A 23553-nucleotide genomic window follows, 5' to 3' on the forward strand; every position below is an offset into this window, starting at 1 on the left:
TAATTTACACAGGCAAATGTGTACTTCCTGAATAAAATATTTCTAAGAACTGTCAGAGATCACCTATAGCTTTAAAAAGGAGTTATCACATTAGCCCTAAATAAATCTACACTTAATATTAAAGTGAGGAAAGCAATCAATAACCGACACACCAGCATGCTAAATTTCAAATAACTATTTAGTTGGCATCATTTTCTGTTGGAAAATAAAATGATTACACAAGAACACATTAGAATTGCCCATATCTTATAGGCACTTTGCATGCACATACACAAATGTGTCAAGTCTAATCAAAGAGTCAAATATTCTTCAAGTCATGCTTTTCAGAAAGTTATTTATTCTAGAGAAATAATTCAAGTTCTTAAGGTGGTGTCTTCACACTTATTTTAGCTGACATTTGGGTTTTATATTTTAAACACAATAAGCTCTCAATACTATACAATGGGCATGAAGTTGGGGAGAACTAGATTTTCAAATGAAATCTGTCTTTATGCGTAATCAGCCAACAACTTAGGTATCTTTTATTTGTTTTCTCATTTAAAAAATTACTTGTATTGACAAATACACTCTAAGATGACTTTTCCCACTATGATTCTTTTGTCCTCTACCTCTGGTTTTTGCCTTTTCTTGTTATTACCTGGGAATGCCAGGAATACTTTAAGACAGTGATGTTCATTTTAACAGAAATACAGAAGTGGTACATTAATGTAATGTAGCCAAAATACATTAAAGTAAAAGCCAGTTTTCAGTGAATTGAGCACCCAAGAGGGAAAGATATCAGAGAAAGCAATATTGCCTTTTTTTATTATGAGTCAAACAAGTGAATAAACATTTCATTATACCTTAGCTGCTTCATTTACCCCACAATAGTTTAATAGATTCTATTTGGAAAAAAATAGTGCTTCAGTAAGCATGACATTTTCTGTCCCAGAATACATAGTTGGACAATCTGGAAGACATATGAATAAAATTAACACTTGCCATAAATCAAGCATGTCTTTTGTAATTGTCAAAGAAGGAATCTCAGTAAATATGCTATGATTTTCCCATTCTTACATTAAAAAAAATTCCAAAATGATTGCAAGAATCATAATTTAACAATAAAAACAAAGTATTCAGTTCAAATATTTAATCTAAATTATATATAATGGAAGATATAGGAATCATAGTATCTCTAGATTTGAGATAATAATAATAATAATATTTATTTGTGAATCTTTGAGTGTTTAAAATATTACCAAAATGAGCATATAAGTAAGCAGAGTTATAACTAGGAATTTAATATATCTGCATTAGATCTCTAGAAATACTACCTCATATTTATTAAGGTTCCAAGCAGTTTCTAATGCACTTCTCTTGCACCATCTCATTTAATCATTATAGGATCTTATATGGTAGATTCAATTATTGATCTAAACTTAGTGATGAGAAAACTAAAGCACAGGGATGAAGATGTTTCCCTCATGTCACAAAGCTAGTAGTGACAGAAATGAAATTGGGTGGAGTGGGCATTAGCAAACTTCTCACACTGTTCACTGGACTATAAATAAGTACCTTTTCTGAAAACAATAAACTGATAGTTGTGGTTAAAATAGGAATTTTCTGTAATTTGGGGTATTACAGTACTATACCTACCCTTTAGAAATTATGTAAAACAGGGACCTCCCTGGTGTCTCAGGGGTTGGACTCAGTGCTGTCATCGCTGCCACAAGGATTCCATTCCCTGGTCAGGGAGTTAACCCACATATGGTTCAGCAAACCCCTCCTGCCTTACTGGCTGCTCCCTCAGCAGTGTATTTCAGTGGATCTGCCTGTTCTGCTCCTCACACTGTCTCTGATGAATCTTCTCACCCCACCCCCCAGTACCACTATGGTGCAGACCCTAGTTCTTGTATGCATAAATAAAAATAAAAAAAAATATATGAAACATATGTAATGATACCAGCCATGTTTAATGCTATTTAATAAAGCTGAGTTTAAAACAGCAAATATAAAACAAAGCAAAAAGAATGCAATGTGTGCAATGATTTTAGCAGATGAAAACACTTTAGTTGTTGGGGTAGATCTTTAAAGTACTGAAAAACAAATATGTTTACATATATACACAATTTTGTTTAAAATATTATGAAAAGATGCATATTATATATTTAATAGTGGTTTTAACAATGAGGTGATAAGGAAACTAGAGAAAAAGAATGACTTTCTTTAGAAACTCAATTAGAATATGATAGAAATTAGAAATTATCCATGCTTATTTATGAAATATTCCCCATTTTTTAAATACAAGTAAATATCAATAGGGTTTGTGAGCACTTATTACATAGAAAGTCTTAACTATCCCTATATGGATTATCTATTTAAAGAAAGAAAATAAATCTAGTCAATTTTTTCCAGGTTCTCAAAAATGAACAATATTTTTAAAAGTTTATGTATTCTTAAAAAGTGCAGGACATTCAGAGATGCAAACAATGAAAAATAAGATTCATTTGAAGTGTATGTGTACCCCTGACAAAGAATTAAGGGTTTTCTCAGGGATGCTTGTAAGGTATGTGGTTGCCTCAAGAAATATTTTATGTGGTGTTCCCCTATGTTTGAATAATTTCATTAAAACATGCTACAAAACTTAAGCACCCATATGATCCACAGTGATACATCATTAAGGCTTAGGAGACTATGTAGAAAAGGAATAATTACATATATGTCTTATTTTCCAGCTCCACACATTTCAGTACATGAGCCCACATAAGTCACTTAAGTCGGCACCAGTCTGGAGGCCAAAATCATAGACTGTTGCACAATCTTGCAAAAGAAATACAACACTGCCCAATAGATGTAGTCTATTTACCATGTACATAGCTAGATACAAGGCCTGGTTATTGAAATATAAAAAGAAAAATAAACATATGATTGAGAAATTAAGAAACATAAAAAAATAAACTGTGAAACTATGTTAACCTGAGTTTCACTTTGCAGATGGATAGACTAGAAATAGCAGCAAGAATATCAAAAAGCAAACACCTGAGCATATCGTGGAATTCATTGAAAATGTGAAATCTCAGATTCAGAAGATACAATATACAAAGATACAAATATACAAAGAGATATCACAATGAAACTGTAAGAGAACAGAATAATATAGTTGTAGTCAAATAGAAAAAAAAAAAAAAACCCAAGTTTCTAAAGAAGAAAGTGAAAGAAACTGACAAAACCAAACCAAGCGTAGAAATATGACTATAGAATTGAGTCTACCAGAGGGGGAGGGATCAAGGAAGGAGGGGACCAATGTTGGAGGGATATAAAAATGATAAATGGATATGGGTGATAAAGGAATATGGGAGGTCTGGTGGTAGGTGTGGCATGGCAATATACATCCAAAGGGTGTGGCATGGCAATGTACATCCAAAGAGTGTGGCTCTAAGCTCCTGAATCTTATATAGTGATGTAAACCAATGCTAGCTCAACTAAAAAAAAAAAAAAAAAAAAAAAGAGAGGTTGGAAGAGGAAGAAGAAAGTGAGAAAATAGTGCCCAACTCTAAACTAATATTTTTTAGTTTAAAGAAGCAGTAATAATGGGTAATGTGGGTGATAAGTAAAAATATAGGATGGAAATGTGAGAAAACACTACAAAACAATAGCGAGGCAAACTAAAATTCAAAAATTTTAAATTCTAATAATTTTTGTAAGACAGTGTCAAAATCATATCACTCTACATTCATATTTCATGCAAGATTGTAGCATGTAGAGAAGTTTTTGATCTATCGTTTATATGAACTTTCCAAACATTTTTAGCATGTTCCTATTAGCTTAAGTTTTGTTCTAATGGTGGCTTTTTTCCCCCTTACAGATTTACATTTATTTCTATTTTGTAATTAAGTGCATTTGCAAGAATCATGACTTATAAAGATTGCTTTTACCTCCCTTTAAGAGATACCTTCTTCACATCCACCCATAACCTACTATCAACCAATTGCTTCTTCCTTTGGAAAACAGAACCAACCATCTACAACACACTTAACTATATAAAAAGGTAGCATTATGTTTAATTATCAGGGTCCTATTGAATAGGACTTTGTGCTTTATATCTGCCATTGCTTCCACCTATATGATCTGAGTCTCATTTCTTTTCCTTCATCATTGGGGGTGGAGGGGCAGGGTGCCTTCCTAATGCTTTTTGCAAATTTAATAAATGTGCACATACAAAAATCAGAGAGCAGGTAGTTAGGAGAAGCTGTTTTCTTGATGGCTGACACCAAAACTATTTTTTTCTACACAAGTGTCTTCTCTCATTTTTAAAATAAATTATCTAAGATTTAAGGAGCTACCCTCTCTCAGAGCCTTGTGAGTGTTATTATTGGCACTTACACAAACCTGAAATAAAATACTTCCTTAAATTTTGCACCCTGAGGATCTAATTTGCCCACCCTAATTTTGGTCCCGCCTTTTTCTTTAATTCTTATCTATTATTATCAGTTGCCTTCCTCATTATTTTTGTGAAGATTAAAAATAAACACCAAGCTTATTTTCTTACCTATTTAATATAGAAATATGACTCAGAATCATTAATCACTGTTGTCTGGTCCAAAGCCTGACTGTTACTTATCTAAAATGCAGCATGGGCAGATTATTTACCATAAATACACCTTGGTTTTCTCACCTGAATCCTAAATATAATACATATAACACGAAGCTAGTTTTTTTTTTTCCCCCACAGTTCATCTTCAGTATCACTTACCATCAAATCTGTACTTGATGACTATGCTTCATTAAGGGTATGTGAATAATATTTCTAATTCAATCCCTTTTGTTGTTAAAGTGATTTGATACCTACAAATTGATGGGAAAATAAAATCCCATTTCAGACACTCAAAAATAAAAACTAAAAATATAAATGAAATGAATAGAGAGAATTCTACACTTAAATAGGCCAAGCTCTAATGCTATGATTGAAGTCTGATTTTTTTCAAATCATTATTAAGTACTCTCAAACAACAAAATTTTTCCATCAATCTCAAGTAGCAGGAGAATTATATTTTCCCTGTTTAAGTGTATTTGGAAGAATAAAAACTTTTTGGATGGCTTCTTTACCAATGATTAAAACTAGAATCTGATCGATGCTTCTATCTGATAGAATTGCTTTGTGGGGGAAAAAAAAATCTTTGTGTTGTATTTTCCTACATAGCATCATGTTTATGAAAAAATAATATATCTAAATATTTCAGATCATTCCATAGTATTCAATAAGCCATTGACAAATCAGTAAGTCAAAATAAAATTTCTGGGAAAATGGGACCACAGTCAGTCATCTCCTAGTATTAAAATCTGTTTGATTCAATAAAGAAAATTATGGTTTCTATATAAATCTCTTCAGAATTTGTCATGAAGAGTCTCCAAGAACAACATATACTTTGGTGGAGATAATAATTCATGTCTATAGTCCGATTAAACTAAAGAACCAAAGTAGAAGTGTGGAGCATACATCAAAATGCAGGAAACATTTTAGACATCAGTTGATGTAGCCAGACACCCATAGTATATTTCCTTACCAATTGTCCTCTCTAATTGCATGTGTATAATTTCTAAGTTTCACTGTTTTTATAAAGATTATATTTAATGAAAAATTTATATAATATAATAGAATAAAATTTATATAATATAATATAATAATACATATAATAGAAATTATAATCTATTGTAGTGGTTTATGGATAGCAGATGTTAAGGAAACATTTATTAAATGGAATTACTAAATACCAGGGTAGAAAGTCAGTCTGAATTAATAAACATTCAAAATAAATAAATGTGCTTTGTCGTCCATTAGGGGATACTATAATTATGAAATGAAAAAATGCTCAATTTAACAATCTATATTTGCAAATTGTTGATTCTATTTATTTATTGTTTAATTGTTTGAAATAATTTGTTCTTAGAAGTTCTAAACATTCCCTTTACAATCTTCTTTTCATGATGAATATCCAGAACTAAATCTAAATTATTTCAGTTTGTCTATATTTCAATTAATGGAAGAATTTTAATTAGCTTATATTGCTTCCACTGTTTTCCTTTTGTCAAACTAGGGACCTATGAATATATCTTGTTGCTGAAGTATTAGTCTATAATACCCCAGGACCATGTCACTGTTAAGAAGATCAGGCAATTGCTGTTTTGTGGCTAGTTTACATGCAATGCATTTTCTTTTTTTCGGTCTTTTTATTGTTTTTTTAATTTTTATTTTAACATTTATCATATTTTAAACAATATTTGCTTCCCCCACCCCCTCAGGTGTAGTCCCCATAGAGTTTCCTTCCCCAGTGCACCTGTGCACCATCACCTCAGTCCCCTGTGCTCCTCCCTCCCTCCCTCTGATCCCTCTCCCTCCTCCTCCCCTGCAGGATGTCTCTGGTTTATAACTGTCTGGTTTTGCTTTGTTATGTTTTGTACTGTTATTTTTTACACTGATGTCTTATTTGGTTACCCTATTATTTCTGCTATAAGTGAAACCATCCGATATTTTTCTTTTTCCTTCTGGCTTATTTCACTGAGTGTAATTCCTTCTAGCTCCATCCATGTTGCTGCGAATGGCATGAGTTTATCTTTTTTTGATTGCTGAATAATATTCCACTGTGTATATATACCACATCTTCTTGATCCAGTCATCTATTTTTGGGCATTTGGGTTGTCTCCAGGTTTTACCTATTATAAATAGTGCTGCAATAAACATAGGTGTACAGATGCTCTTTTAATCGCAATGCATTTTTTACTTAAAAACTTCTGAAGTACTTGTCTATGTACATAATGAAGCACAGTGACCTGAGATAAGCAGTCTGGGGACCTTAGTAAGAACATTGTGCACAGTTCCTGGTATGCAACTTAGTCCCTGATAGGAATCTTGCTTCATGTTAGACCATATACCCCATCAGACAGGATGAACCTGGGGGGGGGTGGGGGAGGCGCACATGACTGATGACCCTTTACTCACCTTTTATTCATCCTTGATATGCAATTATACAACTCATCTCTCGGTATATAGCCACGACCTATCTGACCAAGTACAGCTGCGAGTGCAAACCCTCCTCCTCAAATTTCCAAGGAATGTAAACTGTAACTGAAAAAGAACATGCTCTTTAGGGGCTCCCTGGTGATGCAACCTTGTAGACACTAGTATATATAAACCCCTGACTTCCTACAGACCAGGCTTAGCCTTGGGATACAAATCTGCTGAGTAAGCACTGGTGCATTAAACCTGCTTGTTAGCTCTGTGTTCATGTTTCCTTTGTGCCATATAACAATAAGACTGCTAACAACCAAATCTCTCTTTTCCATTTGTTATCTCCTTGTCTTTAGTGATTTAGTAGCATATGTTCCAAGTTATGATGCTGGAATGTTTTGGAAAGGATTTTTTTTGCCTCCATTTAAATATGAAAAGTTGCAGTACAAATCTGGCCAGTTTTAATTGGTTATTAACTGAAGGGGTGCAGTATGGAAAGGGTGCCAGTTGATCTAAGTAAGAATGGGGACAGATAAATATAACAAAGCACACTCTAAAATACTAAAAAGACTGAAAAATTAAGACCTCTATCATTAAGAGTCTAAAGCAGACAGGATACACTTTTACAGTGGATAACTCATTTTCAACTTCAAGGTACTCAAATCATCTTCCCATTGACATAAGCAGGGAAACCAAAGTGATTTCATTTGAAAAACCAAAGGAAGATCTTTATGTGCATTTTATGTAAAATGTAGTGGCTGATCCCAGACTCCTGCCTAAGGGTGAAAAGTATTCTAGATTGACTGATTAAATCACCAGCCCTTTCAATTTTTGAAATGCACTGAAAGAATAACAAACACACCAATCACAATTTAAGATTTACATGGAATTAAATATGCTTCCTGACTTCTTGAATGTGCCTTCCTTAATTTTTTTCCCACATGCAAGATAACAACAACAAAAAAGCAAACCAATGGAGCAGTCCTCAAATTTCCAAGGAATGTAAACTGTAACTGAAAAAGAACATGCTCTTTAGGGGCTCCCTGGTGACGCAAGGAGTTGTCTCAGCACTATCAAGATATCTGCAGCCACTGCAGTATGACTTCTATCCACAGCCAGGGAGGTGACACACATGGCCCAGCAGAACTCTCCTGTTTCGCCCGCTGCTCCCCTCAGCAGTGTACTTCAGTTAATCTGCCTGTTCTGTTCCCCACTCTGTCTCTGGTGAATCCTTTTACCCCACCCCCTGCACCTCTGGCCTGCATCCCAGCTCTTGTATGCATAAATAAATAAATCTTTTTTAAAAAGCCTCAACTAAAGGATTGGTTGAACTATAAAATCACTAAGCAGAAGTACCTAGACAGGAAATAGCATCGCTGAATCCTTCTATAAAAAAAAAAAAAAAAAAAAAACACATAAAACAGGAAGAGTAGCAATGGCAGTGTGATATAGTAAGTCCACATCTAGGATTAGTATTAAGAATTTAGAGGAAAGTTAAAATTCTATGGAAATAAATGAAGCTTATTAAAATAAAAATGTTATCAACATCCAAACATGAGGAGAGGGTTGTTGGGAATCAAAGTGAGAAGAATAATTTGTTTATTCTTCCAGTGGGGGATAAAATAATACTTTCAAATTTGGAAACATCGTGTTTAAAAATGACTACAATGACTAAATGTGTTTTATAATCTTTTCAATTTGCCTCTGAGGAATATTCAAATAAATACAATCTAGAAAGACTTTCTTTGATATTCAGTGTTCATTTGGTTTCACTTGTGTTGTTTCTTCTTGTAAATCAAAGCAAAATTAAATTTGATGGTTTTGTTACAGGGCAACCCTAATGTGAAATGGGTTGCCATGACTGTGGGTCCTCACCCACGGCACTCTTAAGAGGGACTTATGAGACTCAACCACAGGCATGCACAAAAAGGGTAATTAAGGGTTTATTTATAAAAAGGGGAAATGAAGACATAAATAACTCAGGGAGAAAGAGATAAATTGGTGAATATGTCCTACCAGTTCTGCTGATCTGGAAACCCAATAGCACACTGAGAGCAGGGGAAAAACCCAGGACCCCAAGGCCTTCATGTTTGGTTATACACCAAACCTGGCTGCTTAACTCCACCCTAAGCCCCCAGCAATACTCCGTTTGGTGGTGATGCCATTATGGGATTTGGGGTCCTTGGTGTCTTGGATAGCTTTGGTCTGGGGTGCGGGTAGGGTCCATAAAACCTATCTGTGGAGTTCGATCAGGACATCCAATCCCCCCAACAGTTTTATATTTAACATATTTTCAACAGCATATGATTTTCATTTGACTGTTTATCTGTCTAGTTCTCTTAGTCTGTTTCCATCTGTATCTAGGCAAAGAAATGTCTGAAAGTATACGCATCTACGTTAATGATAGGTATTGCTAAATGGAGAAATTTCAAATAATGGCCTACCACTCCTCTGCATTTTTCTGCAATGTTTGCTTTCCTTAAATTGAATGTAAATAATATTTATAGAGCCATGGAGTCATTTTTAAAAGAAAATAGCATATGCTAATAGGTCTATTAAAGTCTGAGAATTTTTTTTTACGATATTATTGAAATATTCTACTTTTCTCATATGGCTAAAATTACTTTTGCGAGAATTTTCACAACTTTACAAAGAGGAGATATTTCTACCAATGTGGAACAAGTACCTACCTTACACTGAAAGCTTTATGATTTTATATAAATCACTAATTTTCCAGTTTTCAACTCATGCTCTAAACTATGGATTAGTACATTTCTTCCTCTCTCTTGCTTTGTCTTTACAAAGGAAATGGGAAGGAGAGAGAAAGTAGTAAAAGAAAGAAGGGGGGGTGAAAAGAGGAGGGTGAGAAGAGAGGAGGGTGGAAGGGATACTGGAGGGAGAAGAGAGGAGAAAGAAATGGAGAAGGGAAAGAAACTTCCACTGGTATGAAAACCTGCCTGACAGTAATTGAATGGCGAGTACATCATTTTTCTATAAATCATTTTATAGTTTACAAAATATTTTATTTCGATTAGTTTTCAAACTTCCTACACACACACATACACACACAAGGAATGTAATAAGATGAATTAATTAACTATAATTTGCTATGAAAATTCCATATATTTTAAGTTAAGCAAAATTATAGCAAAGACTTAAAAAGAATGTAGTAGTCTGATAGGTACTTCTAAAACTTCTTGCTAAGGAAGCAGTGAATTTGTTTTATCAGGTATGATGCATATACACTGTGAAATTTTGTTTTCATTTTCCTTTATTAAGCAATATTTTTCTAATAACCCATTGAAGACAATCCCAGAAACTTACACTTTTTTTAATGTTTAGTTTTTACATCATTGTTCATTTTTAAACAATATTTGCTTCCCCCCAACCCCCAGGTGTAGTTCCCATAGAGTTTCCTTCACCAATGCACCTGTGCACCATCACCTCAGTCGCCTGTGCTCCTCCCTCCCTCCCTCTGATCCCTCTCCCTCCTCCTCCCCTGCAGTATGTCTCTGATTTATAATTATCTGTTTTTGCTTTGTTGTGTTTTGTACTGCTACTATTTTTTTACACTAATGTCTTGGTTCCCCTATATTCCTGCTATAAGTGAAACCATCCAATATTTTTCGTTTTCCTTCTGGCTTATTTCACTGAGCATAATTCCTTCTAGCTCCATCCATGTTGCTGCGAATGGCATGAGTTTATCTTTTTTGATTGCTGAATAACATTCCATGGTGTATATATACCACGTCGTCCTGATCCAGTCATCTATTTTTGGGCATTTGGGTTGTTTCCAGGTTTTACCTATTGTAAATAGTGCTGCAATTTAAACACAGGGGTACAGGTGGTCTTTTGGATCAATGTTTTTGTGTCCTTTGGGTAGATCCCTAGGAGTGGAATTGCTGGGTCATATGGTAGCTCCTTTTTTCATAGACTGAGGAACCTCCAGACAGCTTTCCATAGTGGTTGGACCAGTTTGCACTCCCACCAGCAAAGTAGGAGAGTTCCTTTTTCACCACATCCTTGCCAACATTTGTTGCTGTTTTTTTGATGTGTGCCATTCTCACTGGTGTAAGGTGGTATCTCAATGTGGTTTTAATTTGCATTTCCCTGATGATAAGGGATGCTGAACATTTTTTTCATATGCCTGTTGGCTGTTTGCATTTCCTCTTTGGAGAAATGTCTTTTAAGTTCTTCTGCCCATTTCTTGACTGGATTGTTTACTTTGGTTTTGTTTGAGTCCTGTGAATTCTTTGTATATCTTTGTGATCAGTCCCTTATCAGTTGCATGGAGTGCAAAAAATTTTTCCCAGTCAGTGGGGTGTCTCTCTATTTTGGTTAATGTCTCTTTTGCTGTGCAGATTTTCAGTTTGATGTAACCCCAGGTGTTTATCTTTTCATTGACTTTCTTTGCTTTGGGTAATGAGTCTTTAAAGATATTACTGAAATGTATGTCTTGTAGTGTTTTACCTCTATTTCCTTCTACATTTTATGGTTTCAGGTCTATGTCCAGTTCTTTTACCAATTTTGAGTTGATTTTTGTGCACAGTGAGAGGTAGTGGTCTAGTTTCATTTTCTTGTATGTGGAGGTCCAGTTTTCCCAACACCATTTATTGAACAAAGTGTCCATGTTCCATTGCATATTCTTTGCTCCTTTTGTTATAGAGCAACCCCGATATTAAACGGGTTCCTGGCTGTGGGTCCTCACCCGCGCGCTTTAAAGGGACTTATGAATACTTTACTACAGACACACGCAAAAGGGTTAATAAAAGGTTTATTTACAAGAGAAAAAGAAATAAGGAAAATGTACAACTCAGGGAGAAAATAGGGAAATAAAGTCTTTAATGCGTCCTACCCGATCCGACGACCTGGAAACCCCAAAGTCACTCTCAGAGCTAGACGGACGCCGCGAGCTGGCCGAGGGCCCCAAAATGGAGAGAGCCCCCAAAGCCCACGTGTCTGCCTTTTGTATCCACCTGGCTGCTTAACCCCACCCTCAGGTCCCAGCCACCTTCCCTTTGGTGGTGATGGGATTTGGAGTTCCCAGTGTCTTTGGCTTTGACCTGGGGTGGGGGTGGAGTCCACAAAGCCTGTATGGAATTTGCTTTTGGGCAGCCTTTTCCCCCTAACACTGGGGTGGGGGTGGAGTCCACAAAGCCTGTATGGAATTAGCTTTGGGACTGCCTTTTCCCCCTAACACTTTGTCAAAGGTTAGTTGTCTATATAAGTGTGGCTTTATTTCTGGGCTCTCCATTCAGTTCCATTGGACTGTGTGTCTGTTTTTGTGTCAATACCAAACTGTTTTATTTTTGCTTTGTAGTATAGCTTGAACTTTGGAAGTGTGATACCACCTTTCTCTTTTGTTTTCATCAGTAGGGCTTTGGCTATTCATGTTTTTTTGTGGTTCCATATGAATTTAATCAGTAAATACTGATTACTCTCTATTACTGACCTTTACTGTTTGTTTAGTTTAGTTTTCTCTTAGACTTCTCTTCAGTTTTGAATGTGTTGTCATTTATCTTGATCTGTTAGTTAGATCTCAGGTGTAGGGCATAATAAGTCCAAGCTCTTCCTCTTGACTTGATAGCTTGCTGAGGAAGCAGGGATGTTGTGATCCTAACATGAGTTGCTAAAGAAAGCCTTGTGGTTCCTTGATCTCCCTGTGGTTTGGGATCTCCATTTGCAAGTGCTCATTATCTAAACCAACCAGCTATTTCCTAATATGCATCAAAAGAAGTATGCACCTACCATCTTAAATCAAATATAGTACTGGAAATCAGCATTAGTAAAAATGATAGAATTAAAACAAACATAAAAAGGAGAACAGATACAACTGCAAGGAAATGATATCATGCATCCTTCCTAGAGTCATGGAGATCAAGCACTTCCTCCAAACCAACACTTAATACCAATTCTGAATATATCAATTTTGACTACAGATGGCAGCCAAGCCTATAAGGGAGAATTTTTGCTCCCTGCCAGAAGTATGGTAGTACCTAAGACTTCATTTGCATTCCACTCCTCACATTTCAGCAACTATTTATTTCCCCTGAAGAGACAGATAATTCAGAGTGGTACAAAGACAAAAGTCAAATCGATCATTCTTTTTCCCAGAACTTTCTGCATCCAGCGTACTTCGAAGATTTTTTTTTAAATGATCCTTATCTTTATACAAAAAGAGCCAATGAACCCAAGCAAATAATACTGATCTCACATTCTCCTCCATTTCTTCTAATATTTAAATGCTTTATTTTGTTCATGTACCTCCTCAATCTATTTTTTCAAGTTGTTGGGTGTAGAATACTTTCATGTAAGTATATCTTGTGGTAATGTTATTTTCCCATGTTCTTAATTGTCCAATATCATGTTTTAAAAAGTTATTTCCCCAATGATAATGTAATTCTTTAATTTGTTGAAATGCTTTTGGAAAATATTAAGATACCTGTAATGAAACTACATCTTCATTTTATTTTCAGTATGCTCTTGACTGTCTCTGTTCCATTATTTTCACAATTATCTGTGGAATTACTTTTTAAGCCAAAAAGCCATATTAATACATTACAGTAATTGCAAGAAGTTAAACATTAATTTGGGAGAATTTTTGAAATCTTTAGTTTTCCATTCAGTAACTGATATTTAAATTGTGTTTTCTTTCAATAGGGCTTCATCATTTTTCTTATTAATTTATTTCTAATGCTTTTTTCATCTATTTGGGAGGAAGGACTAAATTGTGAATATACATATTATATAACAACTCAACGCTGCTAACAGAATGAGCCCCCTCCCCTGAGAAAAGCTTTCCTTATCCATTTAATAAATATGTTAGGGGAAGAACTATGTTCCCTGTCCCCCCACTTAATGAGGCAGAGCTGAATGAACTGGTGAAGCTATATAACAAGGGAGGCCTGTGGGCTGAAAAGAATAAAGAGTTTGTGCTTCTGTAGCCTGACTTGCACGTTGGTACTGCTGTAAGTTGAAGTGGAAGAAGACACGCTTAGATAGGGATGCTTGAAAGGGACATGAGGGGGAGATGTGGGTGAGACACCTGGGTCAGGGATAAAGGCAGCAGGTATCTTGATGTGGTATCTACTTTTGTCCCAGCTTTCTAGGTGTATGCTTCAGAACCCCTTTCCTATGACTCCCTGCTAGAAGGTATTTTAGCCTGTGGCAAGATTTTGGGCTAACACTGTTTGGCTGGGTATTTGCCAATGAGGGGATGGGGAATTCTGGGTGTTTTATTGGGAAACTTTTATATATGTATATTTTACATCATTGTTCCTCTCAGGTGTAATCCCATAGAATTCCCACCACCAAGTCACCCGTGAACCATCATCATAGTCTCTTGTGCTTTTCCCTCCCCTGTTCTGATTAGCCAAAATACAGAATAGTTTATTAACTCATTTGGGATGATTTTCTTGTCTCTTGGGTTAAAATATAGTGTTATATGCAAATAAAGATAATTTGATTTACCTTTTAAAGTTACATATAATTTTTATAGCTGTATTGCAACTCAGAAAAATGAGGAAATGAAGAAAACTGTTGATTTGCAAGAACTGTCATTGTACAAGTTTGCTGTAAATTATAATGTGCTGTTTTAAAATGCATTTATATCTTATATGCATAGGTAATCAGAAATCAAGAAATGGTCTTAATAATCATGGGCATTCCTAAGGAAATAAATACATAAGGAAATAAACATATAAGGAAATATAATTCCCTAATGTCAGTTTAATGGTGCTTATAAATAAAATTTACCTTAAAGTTAATAAATTTGAATGTGCTATGCAAATGCACAATAATTTCTTTAGCCAAATCTAGATAATTTTTATCCTTCTTCAAGGAAAAAGTGAAACAATTTTAAATGTTAGGATTAAAATTTTAAAAAATTTACACAGTGCCTATTGTGAAAATGATACCAATCTAAATGATATGTGGATAATCTTTTCTCTGAACTCAGACAATTATCTGAGGAGCTTGGTATACTGAGACCATGTGGAGTCCTCTCTTTGGACCAAGGTCTAGCTCTCTTCATGCTTTTTTTTTTTTTTAAAGATTTATTTTTTATTTATACAGTAGCTAGGGTACAGGCCAGAGGTGCAGGAGGGTGAGAGGATTCACCAGAGACAGAGTGGGGAGCAGAACAGGCAGAGAGACCGAAAGCACTGCTGAGGGGAGCAGCGTGCATGACAGGAGAGGTCTTCCATGCCATGTGGGAATCTCCCTGGCCGGCTGGGACTTGAACCGACACGGTAGAGGCTGAGGACAGCTTCCCAACGCTGCACTCAATCTGCTGCTCCACCAGGGAGGCCCTCTTCATGCTTATTAAACACTTTGTTTACTCCCATTGTTCTTGACTTATCTTGTTATGCAAGTTTGTTTGTTCTTATGCTTCTCTGACTTTGACCTTATTTCCCTTTTTGGCTACAGCACATTTCTGAATTTACAGGAAAATTTACTTTTCACCCTGAAAGGGTATAACTGTGAGTTGTATCAAGGTGTCCATTTATATGACTGGGATATTTCTAAAAGAAAAAAAAAAAGATGCATAATAAAAACTTATAAAAGAACAAAAAGTTTTAAATACTTATCTAAAGAGGAAGCATCATCTTGTCAAACAACTTCTACCTGTGTCTTTCCATCGATAATGTAATTTTTATTCTCAGAATATCACCCTTCTTCTAACTCTCCCAACTTTCCTTTCTGACCATAAGTCCTTCAAACATTCCATTTTGAAAACAGTCTAACAGCAGATTCTCTGTCACCAACACTTATGCACCTCTAGCCTGTACAGAGGAACAGCAAACAGCTCCATCTGTTGGGAAGACAATCACACACATCTTAGTCATGAAAGCATGATTCCTCCGAATGCTCCTAAAGAGGAGAGAAAGTGCTTTGAGAACCCACAGGACTTCTGAAATTCAAGGCTTCCTCAAAACTTCCTAAGCCTGTGTAAATATACTTAGCCTATGACTGTTCAAAGCAAGGCCCTAGAAATGTTTGGTGCTACGTAGGGATCTTTTTCTTTCATTTTGCTGAGAGCAATTTTTTTTTTAAATCTAGGAAAAAGCTCCTTCTAGCCTGTATAGAAATCCCCTTCCAGTAGGGCTCACACTGGGAATAACAGAAGGCCTTGAATCTCCAACCAGCTTTGTGATATTTGGCAAGTTATTTAAACTGTGTTGTGATTTCTTCAAGATATTTAAAGAGAAGATGATAATAGAATGTACTTCATACTATTGCTGTGAGCATTAAATAAATTATAGATGTGTTTGGAACAGTCTGGCTTATGATAGTGTCAACTGTTACCATTATCACCAGGGAGAAGAAAGATGTACCTGGAAACAAACACCTATTTTTCTAGAATCTTCTATGTCTGAGAAACAAATCAAAACAAACACAAAAGGAAACTCTCTGAACTTAACCCAATGCCAAGATCCAAAGAGGAAAACAGAGTGACCACAATTTGATAACACCTGTTGACGGTAGCAGTGGAGACCAATAGAAATTGTTTGAATGGAGCCTCCCCAGTAGTGCAGCGGTTGAGCACTGGGCTGCAAAGCTGCCAGCAGCCTCTGCAGCAACAGTTTGATCCCCGGCCACGGGTGAGGGTCCCACATGGCATTCAGACCTCTCCTGCCGAGCCCGCTGCTCCCCTCAGCAGTGTATTTCATCAGTCTGCCTGTTCTGTTCCCCGCTCTGGCTCTGGTGAATTCTCTCATCCTCCTGTGCATCTGACCTGTACCCCAGTTCTTGTATAAATAATCTTTAAAAAAATTGTTTGAATGCCAGGATCTTCAATCCACTACATGTGGGTAACTATCTTCAAGCATCAGTTTGTTGCTCAGATTGTTTTTCTTAAATATTCAGGTACTTCATACATATTTTTGAGTTGTGAAATAAATGGTACTATCCCTAATTCACTTCTGCAAACATTTATTTTACTTCCATAGTGAAAAAAAACTTCAATAAATATGTTTCTCATTTACAATGTAACAACAGCTCTTACATATATATGTATGTTGATACATACATGACTTTTATTATTTTAATTAATACATTTTTTCATTCTTACAAGTTTATATTTTAACTTGGTAATATATCATGGGCAAATGAAAAATGAAAGTTACCTAGCAATCTGAAATTGAAAAATAACAACTTTTTTTTTTGCGCCTGCCTGGGCTTATTGGCAAAAGATAGTTACAAGATGCTTTGGCAAGGTTTTATTAATCCATGCTGCTAGAATATGTCACACTGGAGAACAAAGCAGCACATGGGGAAAAAAATACATGACTTAAATGCTTTATCTTATAAGTAGGAGTGAATGTAAGATATTTTGCCAGATATTTTAACAGTGCCCCAATTTTAAAACACACATCCAAATTCCAATCTCATAAGTACTTCTCCATATGCAGTATGAACTATGCCACATTGCTATTGAAGTTATTAGTTATTTGGTTATTACTTATTTCGCCCATTTTGCTACTATTAGGTAGGCCTGAAGTAGAGCAGTATTAAAATTGATGACATTTTTCAATATAGCAAATATTTTTTTTTCAATTAATGAGAGTTACAGTGGTTGGCTCTGAAGCCCTTTTGCTTTGCAGATACATCTCCATAGCTATACATCATTAGGCAAGCATGTATGTTTGGATTCATGAGCAAAACCTGTAAAATTGCATCCTTCCATCCATCCACCAGGAAACTTTTGGTCTAGCAATGAATAAAAAAGATGAACATGCAAATAAAGAAGACTGAAGTAAGTATTACATCATCAGTAGGTACTGACATTAATGAAGCTAATCCTATTTTATTATGTGTTTCCCTGGGAAATTTAAGTACCAAGTATGAAACCTATGGTAAGGAACAAACCAGGAACTAGTAGAGTAACAAACAAAGAATTCCTTATTTGAAACCTGTAACAAAATAAGATTTGGGGTACTTTGCTAGTATGTTAACTTATCTGCTTGTGTTTTAAAGAAGAGAGACATGTCAATGGTGATTCTACACAGATTGTTGCACATACCCTTTTAATTCCAACCTACTTGAGCTCTGAGCTCTGTGTTCAGTCTAGAAAAAGGATAGACTAATGTTGCTGCTCCTTAAATGAAAACAATCTAAAGCCTTAGAAATAATATGTGATGTAATAGTACAGTAGCAAGAGCTACTTACAAGTTAACCTTAACTAAAATAAATCATGATACTCTATTATTAGTAGTATCAAACATTTCATATAAAACTTCTTCAGTTTTAGTATTTTAAATTAGAGTGTTTTTAGGGTATTTAAATTTGCTTTCAACTGAATGAACGAGTAGCTAATTTTCCAAGTATCTTATAAAATATTAAATTATGCTAAAATCACATATAATTAATAAATAGTAATATTTAAATTGGATGATCATTTTAATAATCTTTTTTACACTTCAATTTAATGTTCCATTTTATATATTTGATCAAAATGGAGCGAATGGTCAGGGGAAAAGGGGAATCATCCTTTAATTTCCATTCATTTTTGAATATCAAAAATGTACCAGGGAAATCTCTCTAGCATTAAAAAAAAAAAATCAATGAACATTCTAGCCACTATTGAGATAGGCTTTAAAAACGAAGGCTGATATACCAAACTTTCCTTAATATCATTATATGGGGTAATATATAGGCAATGCGTCCTTTCTCAATTATTTTTCATTTCCCATCACTTGAGTATTTACAGGATTTAGTTATCCCTTCCCTAATAAATATATATGCTGTTGCTAATACTTGATTTTGGAAACATGTTTCTCCTACATGGTTTTCCCTTTATTTTTGGTTTGATGAATAAGTTCTGAGAACTGGGAATTACAGAATAGCTTCTGTGCCCTCCTCCTTTAAGATAGAGATGTCATAATCTCAGACTTTTTCTTTATAATGTTGACACCATGAAAAATTAAAATCTGTAGAAAATAAAATGGGAATGTGTTCGTGTGTGTGTGTGCGTGTGTAGCCACAAATCTTAATAAGCTTTGACCCAATGATCATAATTATTGGAATTAATGCTAAGAAAAAGTTTCAAAATATGTATTGTGATATTATAACATTTACAATATTAGAAATAAGAATTAAACACACATTGTAATAAAAATATGGCAGGTATTTAGCTCAATATGGCGAATTGATTAAGAAGTTTGGGGTTATTTACTCAAAATAATATTATGGAGTTTCCTGTTTTGTCAAAATGTCAAAGTGACAAGATTACCGAACTATAACCCTACTATAACTAAACATAGAAAAACTACAGAGGCAAAAACAGGAATGATAAAAATAAGGTCACTCTAATCCATCATACCAGCCCTAGTGGCTTGTTTTGCTGGTTTCTCCTGATCAGGCAGAGTTCATCTATGTTTGACTACTCTGATCTTTTACCCATCCAGCTACCAAGTGTCAGCATATGTCTGAAGAAAGAGAAGACTCTCTCAGCTTTTTTGTGTGTTTTTTTAAAGGAAATTTCAGTTATGTCTTTGGAATTCTATCTTTAGATTTTTTGAATCCCCAATTTTTGTTGACTTAAAAAAACAGATATTAACTTATCATTTGTTTTCTGATTTTTTATTATAGAAGCAATTATCTTTTGGAATTTTATTATATAGTCTAACTGGAAGCAAAATATCTGGAGACAAAGAGCTTCTATTCATTATTATATTGCTAGCTGCTATTTATCATATTTATTGAGGCCTGGTGTGCTCAATAAGAAGAACCACAAGGGCAGCTTATCAAACTGTAGCAAGTTCTACATGAATCACGTTATACACACTATCTTAATATTTGAAACATGCAGTTATCTCATTTTAAATCAAAAAGAATAATAGATGTTAATAACATTGCAAATGTCAACACATTTGGGAAGATGTGCTACCTCTGACATATAATGATGCCATATACTGTCATTAGACAGAAGCCTATAAAATAATCTTATGTTTAGTATCAACAGGCACTTGGGGAGGTATAGTTATTGCTTAGTATTCATGTAGACACACATGGACATCTTCCTGGCATACCTCACATGGGGAAACCATCTGCTTTAAGCTACTGGTGAGGCTAAAAGCATTGTCAGTATGCTGACCAGCATTCTATTAACTGAATCAGAAAATGGGAGAAATCAACCTTACATGAAACATGCTTTTACCCCTATAGCTAGACAGGACAGGGTTAGGCAGTGATAGACAAAAGCTTTTGAAAATTAACAACTGATTCTTGACATTCTATAGATGAGTGTCACTTAGGGAGCATTAATGAAGTATACTGGTTTATATTTAGAGGTAGGTATATCAAAAGAGTAGGAAAAAATTCCACTAGACCTGAAGACCATTTGCAGCAATTCAGAAACAGATTGCAATTTGATAAAATCGAAGATGTAAGTATCTGTGGGTAAAACAGATCCAATCCAAACAACTGTGCTATCACTATTAGCATGAAACAATGTAATAATCTGAATAAAAGGGCTCTATTAAAAAGAGGAAAAGTAGTCCAAGAGGAATAAAGCTCTAAGAAGGAAAGCAGAACCTAAAACATTTTTCTCTGAATCAATATTTTACATTGGGAAAATGATACTTCTCCAACTTGACATTCAGATTTTCAAACTAAAATGTAGATTTTATCTTTCTGGCATTCATTTTCTCTTCTCTGAGCCAGAATCATAAAGATAAATGTAGCATATGTTAGAGATAGAAATGATTTCATGTTGGCAATGTCTACAATATCCTGAAACTCCAGCGAAATTGTAACAGTTTTAGTTGTTTTTCTCATATGGTGCAAATTCTCGGGTAGGGATAGATATTCCTTCAAATTGAAGACTTCTGCCTTGACTCTAAGAAAATTTCCGCACACTTGTCCCTCTACATGCATGACTTAAATACCATTGCATTTGTAAATTCTCATTTTTTTTTTTACTATAAACCTCCCCTAGTAAACTCTTCCTTAACTTTAGGTTAATATTTAATTAGTTGGTATGATAGGCTAATATAAAAATATTATACACAAAAACTTGTACATAACAATTCAGTGGTTTAACTGCTATGCCATCAAATTCTCTCCTATCTTCTACTATCTCTGATTTAATAATTGCAAGTTTGTTCCAGCTGTATTCCCTCATTCTTGCTTGTACATGAGACATGTATATTTAAGTAACTCTTTCAGTAAGTAAGCTGTAGTATTGCTTTTTATTGAGGTGACATTGGTTTACAACTGTATATGATTTAGGGGTATAGCCTCACACTTCTTTAAATGTATGTTATAACACCACACCTACCACCGAAGTAGCACCTGTAATCTTTCATCATAGCCCCCTGGGCCTCCTTGTCCTGCTCCTCCTATCCACATGCACTCCCTCTGGTAGCCTCAATTCTATTGCAGATTCTTTTTTTTTTTTTTTTTCATTTGGTTAGTTCCTTAGTTTGTTTGTTTATATTCCACATGAGTGAAAACATCCAGTTCTTGTCTTTCCCCTTCTGATTTATTTCACTTAGCATAATCCCTTCCAGTTCCAATTCATGTTGTTGTAAATGGCAAGAATTCACTTTTTTTGTTTGATAGCTTAGTAATTCCATGTGTATATATCCCTACATTTTCTTCATCCATTCATCTGCTGTTGGGCAATTAAGTTGTTTCTATTACTTGTAAATAGTGCTGTAATGAACATAGGAGTGATTATACTCCTTCAAATTAGTAAAATCATTAGCAGAATGGTTCTATCTACAGGAAAAGGGTAGAGATAGTATTAGATCTTATGGAAGACAAGCATCAATTTGTGAGCTACATACCAGGAAAGGTTCTTCTCTCTCTAAGCCAAGGGAGGGTCATCTCTGCATAAAGGAGGAAATTGTACTTTCTAGCCAAGAAAGTCCAGGAGAATCTAAGGTTTAAAATTTTTCAGGGTTTTCTATGAAAATATCTATTTTCCAAGTCTCAAAGTCCTACTCTTTCTCTATTTGAGCACTGAATTTGACCCAGAAGTCCTGTAAAAAAGTATGTCTTCAGTCTCTTCCAGAGCTATGTTGCTTTTCCAACTACAAAATGAGCCAGATTTTTATCAAAGTCTTCCCTGAACTTGCAGAAATAAGGAGCTCTTTATAAACTGCCATGGGGGTTTTCTGATTTTTATTATTTTTTAAAATATTTATTTATTTATGCATACAAGAGCTGGGGCACAGGCCAGAGATGGGGGTGGGGGCAGTGAGATAATTCACCAGAGACAGAATAGGGAGCAGAACAGGCAGACTGACTGAAATACACTGCTGAGGGGAGCAACAGGCAAGACAGGAAAGATCTGCCCCACCATGTGGTTTGCTCCCTGGCCAGCTGGGGATTGAACCCATGCTTCAGAGGCCATAGACTGCCCCACAGTGTGGTGCCCAACCCCCTGCACCACCAGGGAGGCCCTTCTGACTTTTACAAAGTACCTTAGTTAACAGTTGAGTAGAATGAAGTGGTCACTTTCTTTTCTTCAAGACTTCCAAGACTACAAAGCCAGTCACCTCCACAGTCCTTAAAAAATACAATTGTCCATTATCATTTGTGCCTCCACTATTGCAAAAGCCAGATTTTCAAATTTCATTTGTAAAGCATTAAAATCCACCACAAAATGTAAAACAGTAAAATGTTTTACAACCCTATTGAGCTATATGACATTGCTATAACTTGGGGACCACCACATTTCTACTTTTCCATAACCAGGTTTTTCTGACTGACAATGAAATAACCAGGTCCAGAATACTAACCTAAGAGTGCTTTCTGTGGTCATTCTTCCCACTTTCTTAGCCTGGCCTCCTTGCAAAATAAATAAATAAATATGTTTCATGCAAGCATGTAAAAATGCTTGCATGCAGATTTTTTATTTTGGAAATTGATGCTCATAAGCAATGATCGGTGAGAACCAAAATAATAAAGTGAAGGAGGAAAGCAAAATCAACTGTGTTATGTTGTGGATTAACATTGTGTGAGCATGGTACAGGATTCTACTAAAGACATTCATAACAGTAGAATAAGAATTTCAATACTGAGACAAGAAATAATAGGCTATTTATCTTTCATTTTCCATATCTTATTAATCAAGTCTTATTCTTAAAAATTCCAGGGGAATTGGGTGGATTTCCATAGTTAGCACAGCAGAGATACCAGAAAATCTCCACTGTGAAAAATGGCATGATGGAAGAAAACAAAACTGAAATGAGCCAGTATCAGTTCACAACTGTATAAAGCTGGTTGCTGCATCAATGGTTAATATAAAAAGGAAAAAGAGGGCCTCCCTGGTGGCGCAAGGGGTTAAGCACCACACTATGAAGCAATCCACAGTCTCTGCAGCACAAGTTTGATCTCCAGCCTGCCAGGGAACAACCCACATGGCATGGCAGACCTCTCCTGACTCACCCACTGCTCCCCTCAGCAGTGTATTTCAGTCAGTCTGCCTGTTCTGTTCCCCACTCTGTCTCTGGTGGGTCCTCTCACCCCCCATGTCTCTGGCCTGTACCCCAGCTCTTGTATGCATAAATATATATTTTTTTAAAAAAAAGGAAAAAGAAAAAATACTATGGAGGCTT

Source organism: Talpa occidentalis, unplaced genomic scaffold, assembly GCF_014898055.3.
Source record: "Talpa occidentalis isolate TD23 unplaced genomic scaffold, MPIMG_talOcc4v2.1 talOcc4.7, whole genome shotgun sequence".
Classification (NCBI taxonomy): Eukaryota; Metazoa; Chordata; class Mammalia; order Eulipotyphla; family Talpidae; genus Talpa; species Talpa occidentalis.